Here is a 26,676-nt window from a genome sequence, read left to right on the forward strand (position 1 = left end):
TTCAGTGAAATCAGCACCTCTGACTCTATGGGCGGCTGCCGAGGGCATTTAATTTACTCGTAGGCTCTGAGGAGTCAGAGACAAAGCAGAAACTGTGGATGAGGCAGAAGGGCGTGTTGAGAAAGGAAGAGGATGCTGTGTTGGCTGCACAGTCACTGGTAAAGTTTGAGCTCCCCTATTATTTTCCCTCAGCATGATGTTACAATATGTTTTGTTCAAGCCTAAATGAACCTTTTCATCTGGTAATTAACGTTTTTACAGTGTTTCTCCCACCACCATATATTTTTGTTTAGAAAATTAGGACCCAGAGCCAAAGTCAATGAGTAAAATGTTTGTTTTGCAAAGAGTCTGTGTTTAAACCCGAAGAGATGATTAGAGGGTAAAATGAGAAAGTTAAAATCATTTAATCTCAATTTCCTTGATTCTCCATATATCAATGTTTTGATTCTACTGTCTTTGTGGTTTATTGCATACTTACATTCTTGGAAAATGTGTCTGAAATCATCTTCTACTAACATTAAGTGACAGGACAACCACTGAGTGGGTTTGGTGGCCTGTATTTCATGACATGCGTCTGACTCTGGGTTCATGGAATCTGTGGGGTGAACTGACCCCCATCACAGTGAGCTCGGGAGTTCCTGGACTCTGGTCTTGACTCTTCTCTCTCTGATCTAACCCTCTGGGGTCTCTGAGTCTCAAGAATGTTTCGTTCATGTTAATTAATTAATTGCTTAATTAAAATAATGTTTTGGCTCTGGCTTGCATCAGGAAATACAGGGGTGCACTAAAATTCACAACAATTACGTGATTCTAAGTCACTGCTGAGCGTATTAAACTTTCAGAAAGCTCTGTTTTTTAGGTACATGTCAGAGCTAGTTTTTAATTTATCTGAAGTGCTTTGTAGTTATTGGTGATGCTGATAATAAAATTTATACTGTGTGGATCAAAAACATTCGTATAGACTCAGCCTTTGATTAAAAGCAATTTGGACTCTAAGATGGACCTCCTGGCTCTCCCCGTATTATAGACGCCATGCTTTCTGCCCTCAGCTCATAGAACACAAAAGCACCTGGATGAAGATCAAGGCACCTCTTTCTAAACACTGATTATTTGCTGTAAGTTGGATGATCAGAGGATTTCAGCCTGTTTAGGTCTCTGTTTAGGAGAGTTAATTTAGAGAAAAGAAAGAACTTTCTAGTAGTAAGGCTATTGGGAAGGCTGTGAAAATCAGAGAGGGGGGCATTTCTCTGAACACACTTTTTGCTTGATCAGAAGAAAATTAAAAATAACTATCCTTTTGATAGACAATCAGATAAGCTGTCAGTCCAAGGCTTCAGGAGAAATACAAGCATTCTTCATTTTTAAAATAGATAATTTTAGGAGGAAGGAGAAAAAAGTAAAACAAAGTTTCCAGTGTATTTGTCTGACTGTGGAAGCTTTGGAACACAGTGAAATAGTGTGCATTTTTGAACTGGACATATTTTATTCACTACACTGGCTGTGAGATCCCTAGGCTGACAGCAGGGTCTGGCACAGTCTCTGGTGGCCAGTTGGTGCACAATGTCCAGTTCATGAATACACACTGGGCCACATTATGCTTACCAAACTCTTCAATATTATCGCTTTTTAACTGGGCATGAAGTCTCATATTCTGTATTGATAATTTGCAATTTTCAGTGTTATGTAAGTTTCTTATGCATTTGGAGTATATATATAAGAGATTTATAATATGTATATTATATATATTATTATATATCATATGTATTATATATGTATAACAGATTTTTAAGACTGTGAAGTATATTTTTAGGGCCATGTTGGCAAAATTCAACTAAACGCTTGCTACTGCTGCTCTGACTGTTGCCCAAGTTTTATAACTTGAGCTTGTTCTTTTCTGCTCACTTTCTTGGCCTTATCAAGGTACCCCCTCTGGTTTGTTCTGTGTCTTTTTTGATCCAGGATTGCTTTGGGGGATACTTAATGTAGCTTTTTGATAACATGTGGTACACACAGTGTCACTTTTGGAGTACCCTTGTGTATGTACTCTGTGCCTGAGTAGAGCACAGGCACAGGGAACGAAGAATGCTAGTTGGGGTGATTTCTCAGTGAATGTGGATATTCCCGGGAGGGTGTGTGAAAGGTGGCCTCCGAGAGCTTGAAAGTTTGCCCAAAGCCAAAGGTAAAATAGTTTTTAGTATCCTTTGGTCTAGTAAACAGCAAAGAAGAACGTGGGGAGAGCCAGCAGCTCCAAAGGACGAGATGAGTCCATCAGTCTGGCTCCAGGAGGGAGACTAGATTGGAAGAGAATGCAAGATGAGAATTTTCCACTGAAGCTCAGCAAGGGAGAAGATGCTGGTGGAATCCAATCTAATCTGGGCTTTAGGTTCTAACGGCAGTGCTGTAGGAAAGGTGAAATTTGAGCATTGTTGAAATTACTTTTGAAGACTCCTTTGGAAGGAGCCACACTGAAGGCAAACACATCGTCTCTGTTGTGTCCCACACAGGTGGTTTACCCTCCAGCATTGGATGGGGCAGCTCTGCTGAGCACCAGCTTATGTCATTGGCTTGTGTTTTAAGGTCCATGTTGGATGAAAAATATATGTCTATGTGTCATTGAATCCACTGAGGGCCACCATCTCCCTTAGTTGGAGAGGTTTTCTGTGGGTGAGAGTCCCATGGAACCGAGCCTGCCCTTGGGTGGAAGATCCTTGTGCTCACTCAGGGAAGGTGGTTAGGGAGAGAATTGGAATGGTGAATGGATTCCCGCTCTATTTAAACAGTTTTCTCTTCTGTCTCTCCGTCACACGCATATGGGTAAATGCTTTATGATGCAGATGTACTGTTTTTGTGGTGCACGAGCAAAGGAAAGAAGCTCCTACATCCTCACAATCTGCTTCTTGGTGATTTTAGCCCTGGAAATAAAAATATCCATTGGCAAAGATGTCTCTCTTCTGGATGGATTGCCTCTACAGAAGTAGACTAGACTGTCCTCACAAAATCTCACTCAGCATAGTTTTGAAACATGCAACACTTTTGAAACTTTTGCTTCCTTAATGCACGTCAGTCTAAAGGTGGAGGATGGAAGGGGATTTGTTTGTCAGAAATCTGTGGGTGCTTTCAAAGTGTAAGACACCATCTGGCCCTGGTTAGTCAGTATACAGCAAGGAGTATATGTGGCGGGCTTTATAGGACTTCCATCTGATTTTGGCCCTGCGATTTCTCTTACATTTGATATCTCTTCAATTTGACCTCATCGCATCTCCATTGCAGACCTTTGGGAGTGGACGCTGTCCGTGGTACTTCTACCGAAAGCAGGGGCTCCTCTCTCCTCACCCTCTTGTATTCAATTTCAAAAAGAGCAGCCTATGTTCTCAAATTTTTGGTGCTGTCCCTTAGATATAAGATTTTTATTAAATCTTCAAGTTCATATCCTGAAACTAGTCATTTGAGTCCAGAGGAGAATTTGGAATTAGGTATAGAAAAAATCTGAAGATGAAGAAGTGGGCTTAAAAACTAGCACTCAACCTTGCCTTTTCTCTGGTCTATGAAGTTATATCAGAAGGGAATAAAAGAATCTGTTCAAAGAGGCAGGGACAGTTCTTTTGTTGTTTTAGGGAATACATTTTTCACTTAGTCCAAATAATGTTTTGTTACTGAAACATTTGAAAACAAAATCTCTGCTACTCAAATTAATTCTTTATGTCTCACCACCCTTCTGTCCCGGGTTCTTTATTTCTTGCATCATTGTGTCAACAATAAAGCAAACATAAAACATGACATGTAAAATATGGGAATAGAATTTAAATATTCTAACTTTTTATTGCTGTTTGTCATAAGTTCTATTAAATTATAATAAAAATATTAGTTTATTTGTAATGACTCTGATCTTTAATGATTCTTCTTTCATATGCTAACATGTTTATTTAAAATAATATCATAGCATTGTTCCCAAGGATGGTCCCATAATCTTCCCCCAGCAATCACTCTTTGCAATGACGGGGGACCTCCTTAATGGTAAAGAAGGTGCTCAAAATGTCTTGATGGAACATTTGGCAAATATTAGCCCTTAGAAATGAACACAAGCCTAAACATTCAATTTAATTGAACAAATATTTATTGACTAAGTATTATGTGTCAGGTACTGAATCATACTGCCCAACAGAAAAATCTATTAGTAAAATAAATAGAATTTTAAGGGAGAAAAGTGTTTGCTGTCTTCTGTGAACCCAGTGGCATGGGGGAGACAGATTTGATGTTTCAGGATTATTTTTCAAACAAAGACAAATACCTTTATTACAAAACACTAGGTAAAAACAAATGTGAAAAATGGACTTCATTCAAGCTTCTTGAATTTCACAGATCATCCTTTGTTCTGGAAGCAAATGACTGCAAACAGATGTGGTTTGAACTTTTTAAAGGAAGCAGACTCAAAGTCACTTTTTCTTTATTTAACCAAAATACTGTGATCCTATTACTAAATGTACTATGTGCTAATGCCTTAGTACAACCACACAGTTTCTGAACTCTATATTGTCTGTTTTGCATTAAAAGACTTACTATACTTATTTGAAATATGTGATATATTTTATGTCATTTTAAAGATTAGTAATATAATTTTATATTGCAAGATATTTGTAAAGAATATCTTACAATAAATGCTCCTGGGAGATAGCTAGGCTTGGCTCATCCATCCATAGGACAAATGGACAAATGGACATGGATGCTGAGGGGAGATGTTGGAGGGGTGTTGGTTGGTAGACCACCCAAGTATATTTTGACAAACACTGATTTTTTTAGACCATAATGTTGTTTTGGGGGAATCAGTTTATATTTGTATAAATTTTATAATCCAGTTAAGTGTGCTTGACGGCTATATTCCACATCTGTCCCCTACCTGGTCTGTCTCTATCCATACTGAGATTTTCATAATGTAACACCCTTAAAAAAAGAACAGTTGCGTCTAACCCTATTTAAAATGGTTGCTAAGGGACTATTCATAGGAGCTTAGAAATGACTCAAGATCTCGCTTTAAGGAGTAAAGGAGAAAAAGTAAAGAAAAAATTTATAGAAAGAATTTTGACGTCTGGGTTTGTGTCACGTGGTTTCTGGTATTTAGGATGTAGGAATCTTCTCGCAGTCTGTGAGGTTCCGGGCCTTCCTTTGGGCCCCGAACCTTGTAGCACTCTGGTCTCCCGTGCTCCTGAGGAACCACCATGGGAAAATGGGTTACACGGCTGAGTGTGGGGTGAGAGGGATTCTTCCTCTACAGCTCAGCTGTGGCAGAAGATGACCTTATGACAGCTTCAGTCTTGATCCACATCTCTGCTGACCAGCTCCTTCAGAAGAGGACGCGGGATGTTGCGGGATGGCGCTAGGAGGCCAGCGGACCAGCCGCGCTCACTTCTTTAACTCCCTTCTTAGGAAGTACAGAGCCTGATTTCATGGTGTCTGAACGTCTGACATCTGTCTCAGGATCCATGTGTGATTTTCACTTCCCCCTTCATCTGTGAGAGCGGTTTTTATGTGACTTTGTGACTAGGAAAGTATGAACCCAGGGGCTTCCATGGACCGGGTGGATTATGTTTCTATATAAACCTATAAACGTTGTCTTTCGTGTCTTTCTTTTATTTGCCGGTTGCAAATACTCAGGAGCTTGTGAGAGGGAACTTTGAATGGCAAACCAGACATTTTTTCTGACAAACGGAGAGGTGGAGATCTCTTTGCTCACAGAACATGGAAGAGGGGACACAAGCGCTCTTTTTAAATCAAAACCTGCTGGAGAGTTTAGAGCGAAGAACATAGTGAGACATTTCTAATTGTAAGTGAAAAAGTTAGGGTGAATTTGTTCAGAACTGAAGGTAGAACTAAGGTGAGATTAGATATGGAATTTCAATAATGAAGGGGTCGATTTATCCTCATTTATTCGTATTTAAAGTCAGAGCTCAATAGATATGTTCATATACCAACACTAGCTGATATTTATTAGTTATAAAACATAGACTTCTCCGTCCACAACACTAACAAGATCCAGTGGGAAATGTCGTGGTCTCATCTGTCAGACAACTATGAGCTCTGTCCAAGGCACCATAATTTATTATTGCTGTTTAGGGGGAAAACTTGACTCTTGAGGGAGAAATGGCCTCTGATTGCTAGGCTCTCAAATCCAGACAAATGGAATATCAGGAAACGTAAACCATGCGACAATGCCGGGACTCTGCTAGTTTTAGGCTGCACGAAGGTCAGGGTCATCCTAAGCTGATGACCTTTGTGCTCCTGTGTCCGTCAGAGCTCCTGAAACGCAGTGGACATGCAGCAAATATTTGTGGTCCAAGTGAGTTTAAGTATGTAAGAACTTACACTACTTTGATTAATCCTACTTAAGAAGCTTGATTTTTATTTTCTTATTTATTATTTTTATTTATTTATTTATTTTGGTGAGGAAGATCAGCCCTGAGGTAACATCTGTTGCCAATCCTCTCTTTTTGCTGAAGAACATTGGCCCTGGGCTAACATCCGTGCCCATCTTCCTCCACTTTATATGGGATGCTGCCACAGCATGGCTTGATAAGCTGTGTGTAGGTCCGAGCCCAGGATCCGAACCTGCGAACCCTGGGCCACCAAAGCAGAGTGCACGAACTTAACTGCTACACCACCCGGCCAACCCCGACAAGCTTGATTTTTGTAACGATGATATCAGTTTCCACCAGGCAATGTGTTGCTAAATTATGCGAATAAACCCAAGGTCTCCTGTTCTGACATGTGTGAACTATGTGGTATTGCCCCATCGCTCTGAACTCCTATCCACCTATGTATTGACAACTCTTCTATTTACGAGATGCCCTGACTAATGTTATACATGCACATGTTTGTTTTCCTTTCCAGGTCTTATTCTTTCTCTGTCCCCGATGCTGTCACATATGCTTTTCATCTTTGCCTCCATATTCTCTCCCACTGTGGCCAGGCTGCCCCAGGAGGAATCAGTCGAGAGACGTAGGAGGTTCTTTCTTTAGACAGCAGTTCTGAATGGGCAGGGCCAGCATCACGGAACACTCCTGCTCCATGTAGGTGCTCCAAGCTGTTTTCCAATTGTCCACACACCTTCTTTTCAAACACCTGTGTGTCTGTCTCGCTCAAGAATGCTTCTTTGCTCCACAGACACTGTTTCTTCTCCCTCACATGTTACAACAGGGTCAAGTCACTTAGAATGTCAGAGCTTGGGCAAGTCATCAGCCTCTCGTGCCTCAGTTTCCTCTTCTCACAAGATTGTTTGGAGGATTAAATGAGTTCCTATTGATAAAGCACTGAAAACAGTGCCTAGCATATAATAAACATTATCAAATTATTTGATAAGTAAAATAAATAAAAATGGATATGCAGGAAAATTAGTGGTTAGAAAAATTGTGGTATTTTAGAAGTGGATTAGAAATTCCTCACTACTAATGCAAAGGGTTTTGAAGTGCTAGCTAGAATGAACACCAGGGAGAGCTTTTCAACCTGATAGGTCAATTTGTTTCAAGAAAAAAGCCAACTAGACTAACTAGCATTCAAAAAGATAGTCTCATGGATTAGTGTGCTTGAGGGAGAGTTTATAAACTGTTTCCAAGGTTACAGAGCATTTTCTAACTCCTTAGCTGCACCCATTGTCCCGCTGAGCAATAGTAAAATTTTGCTTTTCCATATTCCTTTAAAAATTCACTGTCTGCTCTTCTTCAGTATCTGTATTTGTAGTAACTCACACCATCTTTGAAAAATTCTAAGTTGATTTTAAAATTACTCTTATAAAATTATGATCGGTCTATATTTCTGAGTATATTTTTAATTCACTAATCTGGAAGTCATTCATTTCTAGCACAATGAGGAACCAGGAATACATAATTTAAAAATGTCTTGAGAATCCAAAAGGGATGTTACTCAGTTAAGAAGTTGTATCTCAAGGACCTTAATCATGGGGAAACACTTCATGATTTCACACTGAGTCTGTTTATTCTAACTCATTTAGGTCACAATTTAATTAATTGTTAGTTCATTTGTTAGTTACTTATTGCCAGTTAGGAGGGGAAGGGGGACAACCAGAGGCAGACACGTTCATTTCTTCATTCACTCAATATTTGTTTACCAAGTGCCTACCATTGGGGGAATGTTACAATACAGTGACAACCTGACAAAGTTCCTCCCTGCGTGGAGCTTGCATTCCAGTGGAGAACGTACATAGTGTGGTGGAACTGGAGGTGTTCACATTCCAGTGGTTGAGGAAAGACTTACGTTATCGTTCTGTTGCTTACTGTGTGATCAGGCCTAGTTTTTAACATCTCTGTATTTAAATTTATTTATATGTAAAGTGAGAATAATAAAATTACTTACTTAATAGGGTTGTTTTAAGATTAAATGAGTCAATATATGTAAAGTGCTCAAAACAGTGTCTGATGTATAGTAAGTTCTATGTATACATTTGCTGTTATTATCAAGTAGTTACTTAACTTCATATCAAGTAGGGATACAAATGGGGAGAGCAGGTGAGGGAGACCGTTCAGCAGTGTGTTGCAAAATTTAGGTCAGAGATGATCAGAGCTTGCACCAGAGCAGTAGTAAGGAGGGGTTTATGAGTAGAGATTGAGTTCAAGAGATATGTCAAAGGTGGAGTTGACAAGAGCTTCTTATGATGTGATTGGGTGTGAGTAAAAGAAAGGAGTCAGTAATGGTTCTGGTTTTGTGCCTGAGCATCCAGATGAGTGAGTGTCGTTTACTGAGATGGTGTGTGCTTGGAGGGTAGGTCTCACTGGACCAAGAGTTCAGTTAGGGACCTGATGACTTTGAGATGCTGATTAGATATACAGCCGGAGATGGTGAGTAGGCAGTTGAATAATCAAGCCTGGAGTACAGGGAAGTGTTGGGGTGGGAGACATAAATTTGGAGTGGTCAGGTTATGGATACTTTACAAAGCCGTGGAACTTGGATTTGGTCACCAAGACTGCGGGTAGACAGAGAAGAGAGGAGGGCTGAAGAAGGAGCTGTGGAGTTGCTCATTGTTAGGTGTAGAGAACAGGAAGACGGGCCCATAAAGGAGAGAAAAAGGAGGTGACCAAGAGGTAGGAAGACGAGGAAAGTGTGGAATCATAGAAGTCAAGTGAAGGAACAGTGTTAAGAAGGGAGAGTGAAAAACTCCTGCCGAATGCTTGTGAAGGACAGAGTAACAACGAGGGCAGAGGTTGCCCATTGGATTAGACAATGTGGAGATCACTGGTACCCTTGTCAAGAGCAGACATCGTGGAGGTTAAGGCGAAAACATAATTTGAGTGGATCCAAGAGGGAATGGGAAACTGCAAAGGTGGATAACGCCTTTGAGGAGTTTCGATGTAAAGGGGGCAGAGAAATGAAGTGTTATTTGGAGAGGATGTGGGGCTAAGTTTTTCTTTTTTTAAAGGGAGATACTATCACAAGTCTATGTGCTATTGAGAATGGGCCAACAAGAGTTGAAAAAAAAAAATCTGGAGTCAGTCCTGATGGCCTAGTGGTTAAAGTTCAGTGCTCTCACTGCTCTGGTGGCCCGGGTTCGTTTCCTGGTCACAGAACCACACCACCCATCTGTCAGTTGCCATGCTGTGGTGGTGGCTCACATAGAAGAACTAGAAGGACTTACAACTAGGATATAAAATCATGCACTGGGGCTTTGGGGAGGGGAAAAAAAGAGGAAGATTGGCAACAGACGTTAGCTCAGGGCGAATCTCTCCCTGCAAAAGAAAGAGAAAAAGGAAAAAAAATTCCAAATGTTACTGAAGCAAGAATTAAAAAAAACAAATCTTGACAATGTAGAGGAGAGAGGGGATAATTATAGGATCAAAGTCCTTGAATAGGCAAGAGAGGATGAGCACGCGCAAAGGAGGAGTGGGCTGTAGATGTGGTCGCGGACAGTCTACCCACGAAAACCGAGAAGAGGTCTATTACACGGGTACAGACCCAGAAGGCTGTAGATGTGAAGGTTACTGGAAGATGTGGAAGTTCTCATTTGATCACTTCTCTTCTCAGAAATACAGTGATCAGTGGAGGGCAAGAAGAAGGTAGGGGAGGTTAGAGAAGAAAGGAGAAAATGCAAAACAGTAACCTCAGACAGTGGGTGACTGAATTTGTCAGAAAAATATATAGAGTTTCCAGCAATACTGAATATTTATTTGAGGTTCGAGATCATAAAATTAATTCAGTGAGCATGAGTGTGAGATTTTTCTCCAGCCATGTTCAGTTGTTTGGCTGTAAGCTTAGGGTAAGCGGAGAGTTGGATTTAACCAGGGTAAGAGATTTGTCAAGTGAGTATGAACACTCAATAAAAGGGCAGATGCCTGGAGGGTGTATGTCACACTGTGCTCATAGTGAATCATGGTCCATGAAATCTTGGTGGACAAGGGGACAGAGTCAATGAATTCTAGGTACTTCTGGGCTAAAGACTTTTGACGAGGGGTTTCTAGAGTGAGTTAGAAGAAGAGAAGGTGGTGTTCAGAGCGCGGAATGTTTGAAGTTGAGATTGGTATTAGCACGTCCAGCGTGTGGTTGTGGAGTGGGTGGCTGAGTCGTGGCAGGGAACCAGATCACTGGAAAGAGCGGCTGAGCACCTGAGAGTCCAGTGGTTGGATGAAATCAACCACATGAAACTAATGAGATGGCGTCTTAGTCAGTTCAGCTGCTATAACAATGTACCATAGACTGAGTGGCTTATAAATCACAGAAATTTATTTCTCACAATCCTGGAGGCTGGAAGTCTGAGCCCAAGGTGCCAGCATGGTTGGGTTGTGGTGAGAACCCTCTTCCAGGTTGCAGACTGCCATCTTTTTGTTGTGTCCTCACATGGCAGAAAGGATGATACAGCTTCTGGGGTCGCTTTTATAAGGGCACTAATCCCATTCATGAGGGCTCCACCCTCAGAACCTAGTTACCTCCCAAGGCACCACCTCCTGATACAGTCACATTGGGGGTTAGGACTTAAACATATGAATTTTGGGGGGACACAAACATTCAGTCCATTGCAACTGGTGACGAGAGTAGTGGTGAGGAGAAAGACAGTAAGTCACTGCAGAAATCTTTGGTGTTTGTGGGTTTGTTTCCAGGAAGCAGCAAAGGAGATTGGCAGTTATACAGGTTCACAGCATGTGCTTTGACTTTTTTGGGGACGTTTTTAGGGAGGAGAGAGTTTAGTACCCATGCTGTTCAGACACCTCAGATATCAAAACATGCATCAAAGAAGATATACAGAGGACCATCAGGCACATGAAAAGATGTTCACCATCAACTATCAGGGAAATGCAAATCAAAACTACAATGAGATATCACCTCACTCCCATTAGAATGGATATAATTAATGACACAGGAAACAACAAGTGTTGGAGAGGATGTGGAGAGAAGGGAACTCTCATGCACTGCTGGGGGGAGTGCAACCTGGTGCAGCCACTAAGGAAAACAGTATGGAGATTCCTCAAAAAATTAAGGATAGAACTACCGTATGATCCAGCTATTCCACTGCTGAGTATTTGTCCAAAGAACATGAAAACACCAACGTATAAAGATACACACACCCCTGTGTTCATTGCAGCGTTATTCACAATGGCCAAGACTTGGAAGCAACATAAGTGCCCATCAAGGGATGAATGGATAAAGAAGACGTGGTATATATACACAATGGAGTACTACTCAGCCATAAGAAACGATGAAATCCAGCCATTTGTGACAACATGGATGGACATTGAGGGTATTGTGCTAAGTGAAATAAGTCAGAGGGAGAAAGTCAAATACCATATGATCTCACTCATAAATAGAAGATAAAAACAACAACAAACAAACACATAGAGACAGAGATTGGATGGTTACCAGAGGGGAAAGAGGGAGGGTGGAGGGTGGAAGGGATGATTAGGCACATGTGTGTGGTGATGGATGGTGATTAGTCTTTGGGTGGTGAATATGATGTAATCTATACAGAAATTGAAATATAATGATGTACACCTGAAATTTGTATAATATTATAAACCACTGTTACCACAATAAAAAATTAAAATAAAGAGAAAAAAAATGCATCAGATAGTCATCTTAAGGAGTTTGAAGTCATTTCGTAGGGAGATGACAAACCTGCACGAGCCATTTAAAAGCCGGGTAAAATGTGATACAAGGAACAATAGAGGCACAGCCAAAACAGAAAGAGGGTTAGCAGAAGAGTCTTCTTTCAGGTGTGGGGTCCAGGAGAAGCCTTGTGTAAGAAGTGTCCTTCAGGTGGACTTTGAAGGCTGGAAAGGATTTGAGCACAGAGATAGGGAACAGGGGACTTCACACACAGGGAAGAATGTAAGCAAGGCACAGAAATAAGGGATTACGGGGAGGCAGCACGGAGTCCATCTTGCCTCCAGGGTGCAGGAAGAGGATGAAGAAGGGAGAGCTGGAGCGTCTGACTGGGGCCAGATGAAGGGAATCTAATGCCAGCAAAGGCCTTTTGTCCCATAGTCAGCAAGGACTGCAGCAAGGTACAAAGGCACACTGGAAGTTTTTGAGCAAAAGAGTGAACTGGTCAGATGTGGGCTTCAGGAAGAGACATTATGCAGCCCAGTGTCCCATGGATAGAGGAGGAAGAGTCTAGATAAAAGAGACAAGGTAATATCACAGGCAGGGAGTAATTCATGTTTGTTTTCCAACTTATAAACACCCACTATAGTTGATGCTGATAGTGACAGTGGCATTGGTGGGGACAAATTAATGAAATCTAATAGAAATTCAGTCAATGAATGTTGACAGTTGATTGGATATAGCATTGAGAAAAGGAGAGAGGAAAGTCAAGAAAATGACAGGGTTTTGACTTTGGCTGATGTGAAGGAACATGGTTTGATAAACACTAGACAAAGGAAGAGAAGGGCCACGAGTGGGTGGGAAGATGAGCAGTTCAGTTTCGACCTATAGAGTTTGAGATGCAAGCTTTCAGATGCATCCAGATAAAGTTATCCAGCAGGCAAGTTGAAGTTTAAGATTGAGTCTTGGGAGTCACCAATGTACTGCTGGTGGGGGAAGGTCATGAGACCAGGAATTCCCAGGAAAGTGTGGGTGTAGGACAGAATTAGATAATATCAATGGTTAGTTCTTGTGGCATGTTTATATTTTGGGAGAAGAATGAGTGGAAGTAGCCAGAGATTGAGGCAGATAAGGGATAGGGAGGTCAGCCACAGAGCATAAAGACTGAAAGAGCTATTTAATTATATCAAATGCCAGAGAGGTTAAGAACTAGACTTGAAAATATGCCATTGGATTTTGTAACTAAGAAATCACAATTGATGGCAACGCAGCATCAAAGATAATAACAGCCACTACAACTGCTTCAGCTTTGATTATGACCAACACAACAGCAATATGTCACCACTGGGGGAGAAAACAGATAGCAAAACACCATAAACAGGAGAATGTACGTGAATGTATGGCTGACTGGGGCCAGTCAGCATAAGATTCAAAGAGTGCAGTTCATTTCAGCAAACCCTGAAGGAATCAGTAAACTATGGTGTACTGTAATTGATGTTTACAATATTGAAACATGAGTCCTTAAGAAAAGATCGGTTCATATCCAAAACACTTGGTTTAAAAATCAGTGACACTACATATTATGTCTTGAGTCACATCTTGGAACAGTAAAAGAATATTAGTGGAAAAACTGGTGAAATGCAAATTAAGCCTGTAGTTTAGTTATAGTCATACACCGGTGTTAATTTCTTAGTATGATATTCCATGTCCGATGGGTAATGGAAACTCTCTTTACAATCTTTGCAACTTTTATGTAAATCTAAAATTCTTCCAAATTAAACAGCTTGTTTGAAAAAAATATACCCCCCAAAGTCCAGTGGTACATGTCATGTCAAAAGATTTTCAACACAAATAGTTAATAACTATTAGTTATTAACTTATATTAGTTATTGATAGTTAATAACTACAAATAAACTCTTGGTGCTTACATAGGTAAATTGTAGTTAATAAAAATTTTATTTATGAGAACTCAGTCTACAGTTTTCTTCAAATAAATGAGGCATCATTGTTCTGAGACTAAATAATAATGGTGAATAAAATATCCTTCACGTCCCCTGCTTCCTCCCGTTGACTTTTAGTTCTGTAGCCTAAATAGCCAGCACCAAGGAAGCCTTTGTACACAATGAAATCAGCTTTGTATTTGGTCTTTCTTCATAAAAAATAGTTGATTCATGTTTATGTTTTTCCTGCTAAGAACTTTAGACCAGAAAGAAACATGCACCCACCGTTTATACACAAATAAATAAACTAATAAAGTTTTGTAATTAAAAAACAAGCGCCCGTTTGCTTTTGCTAGGACATATTTCAGCTTACTGGGTGATGATTGGCACTTGTAAGTCTCATTAACCAAAAGCACAGCCGTTCTCCAGACGTGCTGGATGAACCGGCACCATGCAGCCGAGGCAGGAGCGTCTCTCTGGTCTCACTGGTGCCAGTGAGGCTGTGAACCACCACTCTGGTCTGGAATCCATTCCATTCTGCAGCCACTTTCTTGGCAAAGGGAAGTTAGAGTCTCAAACTCCTATTTTCCAGTACAGTGTATTAAAATTTCCAGATCATTTCAACCACCTTTACACCCTTTTTTGGGGTATGACTTGTGATTGATTCTGAGAATAGTGATTCACAAATATGGCCTCTGATTTTGGGCTCTTATAGAATCACATTCACTGACTTGCATTTGGGCCGTATAAGAAGTCTGCCTACTACATAAGGAAGCATAGAAGCCCAAATTGCTTACGAAAAGGAGATGGCAAATTTTTAAAGGCTTTTTTCCTATACAGGTATTGAATCATTCCAAATCTAAAATTTTCTTGCATATTACTTTTTGTATTGCTTGCTTTCTCTAGTGGGAACCACAAATATAAAAAATAGTCATTTTGTACATATAGCAACCGAAGAGGAACCTATTTGGGTCTTCATTTTGCAAGTGCAGTTGAGAAGGCTGACCCCACATCAGTGGGATTTCCCTCGTGAGAACCCTGGTGATGCTCTTCTCTGGTTTCCTCAGCAGTACTTGTTCCAAGCAGTTGTTTTGTTTATTTTATGCACATTGTAAATTTTTGTTTTGGCTGCTAAGAGAATCTGAACAAAATTTGCATCTTACCTTTACCCACTCTGTGGGACCTAATGGCATACATTATGTATGCTTACCCGATTTCAACCTGTGTTCTTATTCTTACTTGCACTTAGTTCCAGTTTTCTCTCTCTCTTTCCCTCTTTCTCTCACACACACACGCACGTGCACGCGTGTGCACGTGCTGTTTATGCATCTCCTTGTCCTCTCTCAAATTCTTTTTTTTCTTGTGGTAAGATATACATAACTTAATATTTATCATTTTAACCATTTGTAAGTGTCCAAGTCAGTGGCATCAAATACATTCACAGTGTTGTGTAATCATCAAGCTATCTATATCCAAATCTTTTTCTTCATCCTTAACAAAACCTCTGTGCCCGTTAAACAATAACTCTGCCATCCCCCTCCTCGCTCCCCTGGTAACCTCTATTCTGCTTTGTGTCTCTATGAATTTGCCTAGTCTAGGTCCCTCATATAAGCAGAATCATACAATATTTGTCTGTCTGTGTCTGGCCTATTTCACTAAGTATAATGTTTTCAAGGTCCATCCATGTTATAGCATGTGTCAAAATTTCATTCCTTTTTAGAGCTGAATAGTATTCCCTCAAATCCTTTTTGAAAGAAGGCAGGGTTTAAAGAAGAAGAAAGAGGAGGCGGATGGAGAATGAAATGAAATGAAATATAGGAATATGCCTAAGATGTTGTAAGGGCTCCACAAAAATAATAGCTTAACTGGCTGGTCCAGGGGTGTAGTGGTTAAGTTCTCATGCTCCGCTTCGGTGGCCTGGGGTTCGCAGGTTCAGATCCCGGGCATGGACCTATGCACCGTTCATCAAGCTGTGCTGTGGCAGGCATCCCACATATAAACTAGAGGAATACTGGCACAGATGTTAGCTCAGGGCCAATCTTCTTCAGCAAAAAGAAGAGGATTGGCAACAGATGTTAGCTCAGGGCTAATCTTCCTCACCAAAAATATTTTAAAAAAATAATAGCGTGAAAAAATATTGATTTATTTTGCTGCCCCAGGATAAATTGTGAGATAAAGTAAATTAATATTTAAGACTTTTCTCTCTCCCACTCAGGTCCTCCCTCCTTCCCTCGACAACTTCCGTTTTCTCCTTCCAGATCTCAAGGCCACCCTCCCCTTGTAATGACCCGCACAGTCAGGGCCCCGTATCTCAGTCTATTTCTGAACTGCTCGCCACTTCTTCAGGATTCAAGTCCTAGTTGTCCTTAACAGGCTACAAGTGATAAATTTATGCAATGGCATTACTACTACTACTAAATCCAAAACCAATAAAAAATTTAATGTAGTACTTATTTTGTTTAATTCAGAGGAATCAGAATTCTCACGTTGGAATTTCAGGTCCCACAGTTGTTGAATGCACTGATGGTTTTCTCCAGGGTACCAGGTGGGCAGATGGGGGCGCGTCTTCCTCAGCCTCCTCAAGCCACGTTAAATGGGGGGGTGCGTGAGCCTGTCGTGTCCAGCCTGTGGTAAGGATGGCCGTGTCGGTGACACTCGCAGGGCCAGTTCCAGGACAGACCTACATGCGTTCTGTGCCCCTCTCTGGGGCTGCTTAAAAGGAGGTTTGGGGAATCACACTGTCTAGAGATGTTCTGACGCTTTTTCTGCATAGAAAAGGAGGACGATTCTCCTCTTCTGCTCGGTTCTAGTAGTTACTCAGCTGGTCAGCTGCAGACAGTCTCCCTGAAAGACATTCCTGCACCAATTGTCCTTGCTGTCGTGTTCTTTTTTCCTTCGCTTTCTGCAGAACTGCCTGTGCGGTTGTAGGTTTGTCCTGTTAAGCACTTGCACGTTTCATACTTGAAGTGGTTTTATTTTATTGTTGGATAAATTCTGTCATCATCTAAGTAGTTGGTAGTTGGGCACTAGACTAGAGCTTGTACGAGACGAGGAATACGAGTCACTGTGGTGTCCTCGGCTCCCTATGGAGCATTTGGTAGACGGACTCAAAGGGCAGTCGTCGTAAAGAAGGCCAAGCTTCCGTCTTTGCCTCTAGGGGAAACGTGCTGAGCCTGGACCCCGTCTGGTAACACCATCTTCAGGGACTTATTCTTAGGCTAGTTCCTCTGAAGAGGTTTATGGACTGAAAGCTTACAAGCTGATCATTTATTACAAGGCAATAAAGTATAAAGTTGTTCCTGTCTTTGCATTTCTCTTTTCCTTTATTTTGTTTTATACACAAGTAAATATTGCTAGAAATCTCTTTAAGGGTGTTGCCTTCACCAGTGGCACACTACCTCTTATTTTTTATGTTAAATTTCCTCCTTTTGAAGAACGTTCTGTAATGAAGTCTGAATTCCTCAAGGGCAGGGACTGGGCAGCACTGTCTTGGCATGGGAAGTACCCAGAACCTAGTCAGTGCTTAATGAACACTCTTGAGTGCATGCATCAGCGCATGATAGCTGCTCATAGAAAAGTGTAATACACGGTACGTTTTTTACAATGCTAATGGGTTAATTGGGGATAATTTGGGAAGATTACTCATTCCACTTTTGAATTTTCTCTGCCATCTTTCATTTGGGGATTATAACACCCTTCAACAATTGGATTTTTCAGTTTGGAAAACTCAGTACCCCTCTGCTCGAGCTTTCCCAGTCTTCACCGTGGTCCTCTGCTGTAGTGCGGTGATGTCAGTGTGATAATGGCTAAGCCAGAGCTCCAGGCACTATAAGGCTTCATGGGGTCTTTATGAGAAAAGAGATCGGAGAGGGTCAGGCCTCTGGTAAATTAAATGTTATTTTCCGTCTCTTCTGTTTGAATTGGGATTTGCGGGGGGAAGACGGATGCGGAAAATAGTTATCAAAAGGCCGCAAAGCAGGAAGTTAAATATAAATGCAATTGAGAAAAGTGGTTTAATAGACAACGGCGTTCTGTTAGGTTGGAATATCTGTTGGATGTGGTGTGGGAAAAAAGACTACTTAGGTGAAATATTTCCTAGCAATGCTGGTTGATATTAGAAATTACAACAGAATGTGTGGATGATGCAAAGGCACAAAGTCGTCCAGCTGTTTAAGATAATCATTGCATTTCTTTGTAATATAATTTGAAGAAATGGAGAAAAATTAACATACAAAAATAAAGTTAGGACTCTGTAAAAACATTCAAACCTGAGAATTAGCATTAGTCTGAGTGGTTATGACGTTGGTCAGCCGTGTTGTTGTCTTACCAACTAAATTATTTTACAGATTTTATCTCTGTGGCTTTAAAGCTGATGTTTCTGGTGTTTCCTCATAGCAACATTTGACTCCATTATATATTTAGTCAGTTAGGTAGAGAATTGGTAAAATGTTCAATTAATTCAGCCAGTTTAGACATGAACTTTGGATTGTTCAAATTGAAATATATTTATCCTCTAAGGAACTTTTCCATATACTATATCAATGCAAATGTCTTCTATGTCAGTTTCCCTTTAATAATCTAGACACAGATTTAAAGACCTAATATTTTTGGTGTGACAGGATGTAACACATTAAAAGCACAGCTGTGGAGTCACGTGCGATAAGCTAATGCAGTCTTTAGACATCCACGTCAGTCTCTGCTCAGCACTGAACAAATGAACCTGGCCCATTTTCTCGTGTCGTCAGCAGAATCAAAGACCAAACACTGTAGCAGTTGAAGGGGATATCTGATGTCCCTGAACCGAGGTAATGAGCACACTGTTATAGAATTCAAGACATGACAGTAGCCCAAACACTCTACTCGTTAACATCAGGCTGGTAACTTTATACTAGTCATGACCGGAACTTTAACTACATAGATACCTTCCATGGCCTCACTTGATGCAAGCAGTGTGTTAGTATGAATTTCTGACCACCTAGACCACCACAGATGGTAGGCATTGTGCTGGGAGTATGATACAATGGTATGGTGAGTTGGATATTATTAGGTTCATTTCATATACTAGAAAACTGAGTGAAGCTCATACACTCAATATGTGGCAACCAAGATATATCTTGTCTCTTTAGAATCAAAACCAGTGTTGTGTTTATTTTGCCATATTGCCACTACAAGATGCTCCCGTTCTGAGATAAACTTTATCTGAACTGATGAGAGGTGGAGAAAGAAGGCAGAAGAAATTTGGAAATTAGTGAATGACGTTCCTCACTTTCACTCTGAGGTGGAGGAATGGGGACAAGACACGAGTGCCCTCCACCACCTGTGTGCTTCTCGGTCATCCCCTTCAGTGACCATGTCTTGTAAACTGACAGAGCATGGCTACTATATATAAACCTAGCAGAGTTACTCTGTTGGATAGAGACATTTGGAGTATCTAGACCTGACTGACTCACAATTTTCTTACTTGTTACAGCGGAATTTTGTGCAATGATTTGTAAAATTATTACAGCTAACTGCATAGCATGATAAACTCAAACAGTGTTGAGTATGTGTTAGTGTACCCCATGATGAATAAAGAGTCACAGTGAACTAGAAGTGAAAGGCTGGTTTTGGCTGAATAAAGGCAGATATTATTACTTGATCGATTAGACAAAATTCAGTGAAATTCTTAAGGGTCTGCAGCATGGAGTATGTGACTGTGAACCTGGGTGTGTGAATACCTGGTGGGTTTTTTCCTTGATTTCACAGTAGGGAAATATATGATTGAATGGTACTGAAAGATGTTGTTTAATTGCTAGAAAAATCTGTACTCCGTAATATTCTGGCCACATTCCAAGTGATGGTTAGCTCTTACTTTTGGATGAATGGGGAGGAAAGTGCTGGCATCGCTATCATAAACCTGATATAGTAAAGTAAAAATTAGAGACCAACTTTAACATTTGAAAAATAATAGATTAAACTGCAAGGTAAGCAGAATGTATTTATAAATAGCCAATTGGCAAATTTTCTTTTTGAAACCACACATATATATAAAACCACACAATTTATATAGAATCCCATAGTCATTTTATGATTGAAGTCATGGAAGATTCCTAATATTCTTCATAAGCTAGCAAGTTAGTGTGCTGTGTAGAAATTGTGGAAATCAGAATCCTACAGTTTTCAAATAAAAGAATGCATGGTCATTATTTTAAAAAGCTGAGTGATATGTGAGTGTATAAATGAAAAGTGAAACTCTTCTGCCAAACCAAACCACGTTCTGCAGAGTATGATGATTCCAGATGTCGTCCTGTGTACAGGTAAACAAACATACAGGTATTTATATACACATCCTTATACATACACGCAATTACAACAGAGAACTCATTCCATTCAAATTGCTCTGAAAGCTGATTTTTTTTTTCATTTAACAGTGTATCATGGACATCTTTTCATTCAGAATGTATAGAATGACATTATTTTTAATGCTGTCCTACCATGTGCCTGTAACAGTGTTTATTTAACCAATCCCTTGTTGATAGTCTTTCTTTTTTGTCATTTGACATAATGTTCAAAGAACATCTTTTCAGCATACATCCCTTAAAGTGATTAAATTTGAATTGATTTCTCCAATTTTTATCTGATTATTCTATGGAGGGTATATTAAAATCAATATGAATTACTGAATTATGGAAAATTAGGAGAAAAAATGTATAAACTAAAAATTCACCAATGAATAACGTTTATATCAATAATATTCTTCATTAACCAATTGTATATATAATAAACCAGCTAATATAGTTTTTTCCTTCATCAAGTCTTTGAATTTCTAGAAAGCACTGCATAGCGTGGCATCTCCCAATGTCTGCTGCACGTTAGATTTAAATCTTGATTCCCAGGCTGCACCAAGTACATCACAACCTCTAGAGGTAGGACCTGGGCTTGGGAAAGGACTCCAGATCCTCCCAATGTGCAGCCGGTGTTGAAAACCACCGTCTCAGAAAGAATAGCTTGTTCTGAGTGAGATGTTTCCTGGAGAGAAATTGAGAGGAAACAAGAAAAAATCCAATAAATGAAAAATTTAATATATTTGGAAAACGTGTTCACGTAATGCTAATTTTTTGCAAGAGTGTGAAAGTCTCCTCCACTTTCTGGCTTCATTTGGTTGGTGGAAGTAAAGGGAGAAATTGCCGCGTCTTGCTATGCACAGGACTTATCCTGTTACTCACTGCCCCTCTCCTCCGTAGCTCTTGTCTGGGTTGAGTTTTATATTTTCCGTTTAAATGCATGCTCTCCCCGCCAGTGGAGGCATCCTTCTTGAGAGCAGGCTTCAGCTGTTTCAGTTCAGGGCCACATCCCCAAGCCCTGTGCGGTGCTGGGTCATTGGTGCTTGTCAGCATCGGCTCGTGAACTAATGGCTAGCTCTTTGGTGCCATGGGAGCATACTGCTTTCCTTTTCATTCTCAGACCTCTCGTATGCCAGACTGGGGACAAAGTATATTTTATTTGGAGAGCTATCAGAATGCATTTCACGCAAACATGGGTTTTTTATAAGAAAAATGTTTTGGGCAAAGGTGATTTTACATCATATACAAATGGGGGAAAGTGTGAGAAAATGATAATGAAGAAGATTATTAGGAAGAAAAGAAGACTTTTTTTTAACATAGTAGTAAGCACATTCTTCGGGAAGGCAGACAACTATTATATACTTTTCTAAAAAGTTTGTCTTGCATTGATGCAAGAAATAATTCAAAGGAGACTTGCTTCCCATGAAAGTCCATTTTTCATCAGAAGGGAGACGATTTGGCATGGATTGAAGAATGAGTCTAAAGGAATCTGGAAGGGTCAGTGTGGCACTGGAGGGAGGTTTTGCAACTGGATTATATTATATTACATTCTAAAAGTTCAATTGAGACAGCTAAAGATATGAAAATTATCATGTATTAAAATTAATGGGACAGGCATGGCATGGGAAAGAATGAGAATAACTCTAATAGGCTCCAGGTAAAACCTTGCTGTGAAATATCTAATTCACTTGTTGGAAAAAGAACAGAGTATTTCAGCCTACCTTTGCAAATTTTTATTTGTATATTTAGGGAAATGATGAATAATACTTTAATGATCAAAGACATTATGTAGATGGTGACAAATATTGTCAAATTAAGATAGCCTTGATTTCTCTATTGTGTAAATTCAGAAATAGAAAAGTCCCAAGTGGATGGAATAAAGGTATGGGTATATGAAGATATGGATGTGTACAAAAGAAAGTATTTTTTTGTTGTGTTAACAAGCATAATTTTCTCCAATAAATCACTTATTCCCTGAATTTATTTCTTATACTTTTATGTCCATACTTCCAAAACAGTTTCAAATTTGTCCTCAGAAGAAATGTGATGATAAAATGAGCATATTTTTATAATTTTACCTTAACGTTTTCCTCATAAGAACCAGGCCACTTTTATGCAGTTTTTATTCCCCAGTTTGTTATTTTTTATTATGAATATCCACATGTGTCCTTGTCTTATCATCAATCTTATATATAGGCCTTGCTAAGAACATCTTCTCTCACAGACAAAGGGATCCAACGTTTGTGGTTTCAAGCGCCACTTTAAAACAGAATTTAAGAAAATAAACTAGATGGCCTATTGAAATGTGTGTAGTTCATTATTTTGTAGTATTTTCATTTCTAATAATACAATTTCTCACTCTGTGCCTACTGAGAAGAGGACAGAGGAGTAGCATTTTAATAGTCTTGTGATGGCATTAAGAAAAGTTCTAATGACTATTTAGAGATATATTTCAAGACTACTTAAATATGATATCCTCCATCTTAATTTATTTTGTAATATTTTGCAAATTAAGGTATCAAACTTATCATTAATGCATGAGAAGATTATTATAATAAAACCTGAAACCCAATGAAACTTGGTATCATGTTCAATACGATCGTCTCCAAGGTTTTAGGAGGGCAAATGTTTCAGAGTAGGCATTATATTACTGGGGGAAAGACCCCCAAGGTCACTCAGTCCACGGCCCTGTCTACAGTCGCTTAGGTAGCTGGGCCATGAGTAGAATCCAACCTCCCTGATTCCTCGTCTCCTGCTCTTCGTGTCATAGTTGACTGATTTTTAAGTGAATCAGGCCCAAGTATTTGTCCCCTACAATCCCCCTTTTCATTAGCAAACTCAGAATTCCTTTTTCACTATGAAAATAAAAATTATCCTCTTCCTGCACTTTAAAGGTTACCTAAGGATGTACAAATAGAAATGATGTTAGCACAGCCCAACCCGGAAGATACCTAGTGTGCGTGTTTCGATTCCACGATGGTAGAGGTCAAGACTTGAAAGGTCAGATGGGCTGGAAGCAGAAGGCCTGTGAGCACCAGACCAGCATCAGCTAGAGGACTGGCCCCATGGTGACCTTTGTATTATGAAGCCACTAAAAATAGAAGTAAATCCCTGTATGATTAAATTACTTATTGTTGACACTCACATTCTTGACTTTTGAATAGATTTTTGTAATTGTAGTTTCATGTATGTATTCATGTATTAAGTCCTGCTCAAAACACCAAACTCAAATACACTAGCCCTAAGGGACTCAGTTCTCTCTAGTTCAAAAATAGAAATCTCTGAATAATTTCATCAGAAGGTTACTGTGCTTGCATTTGGCAGGGTCATGTGAGACCTCAGGAGAAAAACTTGCTTGATGTTGTATATTTACATACAGGGCATTTATATCAAAACTCAAATTTACATATGCTTATGAAATATGAAAAAAAAAGAGCAGAAAGAAAGTCCAACAGGAAGATCTTAAGAACTGACCCTGGAGACATAACCTTATTTTGCAGTCAGTACCCTCTACCGTGTGTAAAGGAATTTACAAGTGGCCGTTCACGGGCACATTAGACAATCTATCATCTTCTGACAGTAATGGTGAATTCATCATTGGTGACGATTAGTGGATGCCATTCAAGGATACGTATCCTGACATGAATGTTCTACAGCAGGCCTTGGATTTTTTAAAAATTATTTATGGGTGGGGATCTTCCCCACCCATTTTTGGGTGATTTTATGGAGTGCGATTAGGAAGTATGTTAAATTGGGGGAATAAATGTGATAGAAGTTACATATTTGAATAAAATTATAAAAAGGATAGAGGAAAGGAACATAAATTAAAGACTCTTTATTGGGCACCTAATATTCTTTTTTTTTTTTAATATTTATCCAGCACATACTCACATGGCGGGCGCCGTTACGCATTGGAGGATATAACGTGACCCAGATGGACAATAGTCCTTGCCCTGAGGCTCTGACATTCTACCGACATGGACTTCTTCCTATCAAAGGCATGTCCTCTGTGCTGTGAATACTTACAGAGTGGGATGGCGGGGAGTAAGGTGGGGATGGAGAGAGAGGATGGAACAGGGAGCAATGAAGGGCAGAGAAACTGTGAAGGAGAAGTGGACCGAGTTCTGGGGCCGACGCCGGTATGGGGCTTCTCTGACCCCACTTCTGTGGAGGCGTCCTCTCACACCCTGGAAGGTCTGTCTGTCGTCTCCTCTGCTGTAATCATCCCACCCTGTTTCCTGGATGTTTTCGTGCCTTTTCTCCACTGGACTCTGAGCTGCTTCAGCTATGAATCTCTGTTTCCCAGAACCGGCCACGCTGCCTGGCACACAGTGGCTGGTCTTTCATATTTGTTAGTGAATAGTAATAGCAGTCACCTGGCAGAGTATTCAGTTGTTGTGGAGAAACCTGCATCTCGGCATTTGACCATCTGCCTTACATTGGAAACGGAAATGGGTTTTTTTGACTGAAAAATGATGATTGAAAATATCTTTCCCTTTGAATTTTTTGAGACCAAATGCCAGTGGCAGAGAGAAGAGGAACTGTGAGGGAGGGTATCTTAGCCCCCACAGGCCCCAAATAATGTCTATCTTCTCTTCCTCAATCATAAGTAAACACAATCGGCTTTTAAAAAATGAAGTGAATTTAGCTTCAGACAGTCCCATAGGCCTATCTTCCAATCAGATTTCCACTCCAACGTCCTCATTCCAGAGGGGCTGCCATCAAGTTACCAGCTATTGGAAGCAGTTTCAAATCTTAGAAACACTTTAATGAATCTTTGAATTATTTAATGATTTTATAAAAGCACAGTCTGCAAGACAGAAACCCACCCCAGACCCCTCAGTGTGCGGTCATTCCTGGACACTGAGGGGAATCGTATCTTGCAGGCTGCTGCACGTGGAAACGTGCTGGAGCGAGTGCCCGGGAGCTCTCCGCCTCCTCAGGTTCCCATCACAAGTCAGGACCGTTTTAAGTTCTCTCTGAGGTCTGTGCAGAAGCTCTGGGTGTGGGAGGAAGGGGCGAGCATCAGTGAGTGCTTAGTTCCGGCAGTTAAAACTGAACTCAGGAGTTCCCTGGAGGAGCTTTGCCTCAGGCTGACCCAGCCTTACCTCTGGTATTCACTTCCGCAAATCATTTAAAACACGTAAGTGTTGTCTTTGGTTTCAAGTTTATAGTCAGAGTGGTTTGAGGACTATTGGCACCGAACACAAAAGCCAGAGATGAAAATGGAACATGTTAACACTGAATATAGGTTGTGATGAATCAGTTTGTCAGCTTTCAAGTATTACAGTTATCTTCCTAAAAATACCCCGCTGTACCCAGTCACCTCACTGGCTGTTCACCCTGCTCGCCGCTTTAGAAACTCCTAGTGCTGTTGTGTGTTTGTTTTTGGTTGCAATGTTAGCACTCTTCAGGGTTTTTTACTTACCAACTATCCTTTAATTGCATATATTTGTCTTTTGAGATAAATATGGTGCCTCACTAGTGACACCGACTGTGGGTGGGCATTGGTAGCATGACTAGGATTTATAGATTAGTCACTGTGGGAAAGGGGGTCAAGGTTACTTGGATTGTAATAGTGCTACTAGTTGAAGAGAGAAAAAAATAACGTGGACTTGATCCTGGCCTCTGAGTCCCAGGGATGGCTGCTAAATGGCACCGGATTCCTGCTGTTTAGTATGAAACACCCAAACACGGCCTTGCTCTACAGCACATCTGTCTGATTGTTAGCGCTCAGAAACCTCTGCCGTCATTATGCTTCTCTGCAATGGCCCTGACTAAATTTGTAGAAAGACCGCCTTTCCCTCCAGAATTAATGTGTCTGCATGTGTGTACTTGTGTACACGTGTGTGTGCGCCCACACGTGCATTTGCCTCTAACAAAAGGGATAAGATGGAGCTCAGGATTAAAGCTCTGTAAAATTAAACTGTTGTCAATATTGAAGCCAATGATAAAGTAGCATGTTGAACAAAAGACAAAATAAGGTAAATGGAGTTAGAGTGGGAAGAAAGAAAGAAAGAAAAGAAAGAAAGAAGGAAAGAAGGAAAGAAGGAAAGAAGGAAAGAAAGAAAGAAAGAAACAAAGAAAGAAAGAAAGAAAGAAAGAAAGAAAGAAAGAAAGAAAGAAAGAAAGAAAGAAAGGGATATACAGAGCAAAAGAAGCAAAGATGCCCAGATGGGTTAGTTTCCTGGGAGCTTTCCTTGCAGTTCTGGGTGAGACAAGAAAATAACCTGAAGAATTAACCCTTTCCACTCACTTCTCAGATAAGTACTTAATTTGATATTATACTGACAACTCTTGAATTCAAACAGAAGTGATGGATGAATATTTTATCGAGTCAAATAGATTTCCTCTCCTCCAAGTCTGCATCTTATTCTGTA

At 40.2% G+C, this 26,676-nt stretch overlaps 1 protein-coding gene across 5 annotated transcripts in view; it reads left to right on the forward strand.

The window, feature by feature from the left end:
• Positions 1-26,676, forward strand: part of RIMS1 (regulating synaptic membrane exocytosis 1) — a 442,630-nt gene that overhangs the window by 21,291 nt on the left and 394,663 nt on the right. The window lies entirely within an intron of this gene.

Source organism: Ceratotherium simum, chromosome 13, assembly GCF_057802395.1.
Source record: "Ceratotherium simum simum isolate JZ-2026a chromosome 13, ASM5780239v1, whole genome shotgun sequence".
Classification (NCBI taxonomy): Eukaryota; Metazoa; Chordata; class Mammalia; order Perissodactyla; family Rhinocerotidae; genus Ceratotherium; species Ceratotherium simum.